This window comes from Puccinia triticina, chromosome 2A (genome assembly GCF_026914185.1).
Source record: "Puccinia triticina chromosome 2A, complete sequence".
NCBI classification, from domain to species: Eukaryota; Fungi; Basidiomycota; class Pucciniomycetes; order Pucciniales; family Pucciniaceae; genus Puccinia; species Puccinia triticina.
Genome location: NC_070559.1, coordinates 288,308 through 289,776, shown reverse-complemented (window position 1 = coordinate 289,776; position 1,469 = coordinate 288,308).

Below are 1,469 nucleotides of genomic sequence, written 5' to 3'. Positions count from 1 at the left end.
GAGGCTTTATGTTGAGTTTTGTATTTTTTATTGAATTTACAAATGATCATGTCACCTATATTTATATTGGCTCCAAACGGGGCCTCAGTTTATCAAGAGGTAAAAACGGCCTCCCATAATCATGTACCACAACTGCAGGCTTCATGCACTTCTCTCCTGGCCCAAACTGTGTATGTACATACATAAATACATAACACATGGGTCCGGGGGGGATGGAAGGTCCTCAACACTAGACCGATACATTCATTGTGTATTGGTCCAAGATGAGATCCCATCAGACCAATAAAATGTATTGATCTGAGGGAAACACTCCCCTTCTTCCTCTTGGGCCAATTGTATATCGGGCAGAGAGGAAGAAGGGGAGGATTCCTCTTGGACTGATCCAATAGAGCGGTCCGAGAGGAAGGGGGAGAGAGCTACTCAATACATAGTATTGGTGGCAGAACCCTCTCTCTTCCTCTCCAACCGATCTAGTTGTATTGGTTGGAGAGGAAGGAGAGAATTCCTCTCAGACTGATAATATCAGTCTGGGAGGATAGACGGACCGAGTTGTTGAGTTGGTCCAAGGTGATCATGGGTCGGTCTGAGGTGAGAGATGGACCAATACATATGTTGCATTGGTCCGAGATAAGAGAGAGACCAATACACATGTTGCATTGGCTGAGAGAGGCCCCGGTGTCTTGGTTGAAGGGGGCTCAGCAGAAGGAAAACACACATGAGAAACAGGGTCAGACCTGTTTCTGGAAATTGATCGTTTTGAGCAAAAAACAAGTTCTGATTTCCCCCAGAAACAGGTGTTGTGGTACACATTTTTGAGGGGAAACTGTTTTCTGTGAGGAAAGTTGTTTTCCAGCCAAAAAACAGCTTTTTGAGCCGCTATGGTACAGGCCCTAAACCCGTAAATATAGGTGATATAATCATTGGTTAATTCAATGAAAACTACAAAATTCAACATAAATCCCCCAAATATTTTTTCTAGGCAACCTACAATACTGGTCTCTTCAATTATGAAGTCAGATTCAACTGATTCAGCCATATTCAGTACTGTAGTACCATTCACCAGGGAAAAATTGAGGTCACCTGAGGGCAGGTGATGTGAAGAAGACTCTTGTTCAGTCTCCAATCATACTCCAAAACCCATTGAGTGGGACTCCCCAATGAACAAAAAGGGGCCATTGTTTTGATAATGGAGTCTTGCGACAGTAGCTCAGGTGTCTGAAAATGTTTTACTCAATGTCACCTGCCACCAGCTGTCATCACATTTTCCCTGGTGATTATATTGCTTTTGACCAAAACAAAGCAATATAATGGTATTATGGTGCTGAAGATGGCTGAATCAGTTAAATCTGACTTCATAGTTGATGAGACCAGTACTTTAGGCTTCCTACAAAAAAAATGGATTCTTTATGTTAAGTTTTGTATTTTTTATTGAATTTACAAATGATTATATCCCCTATATTTATGTTGGC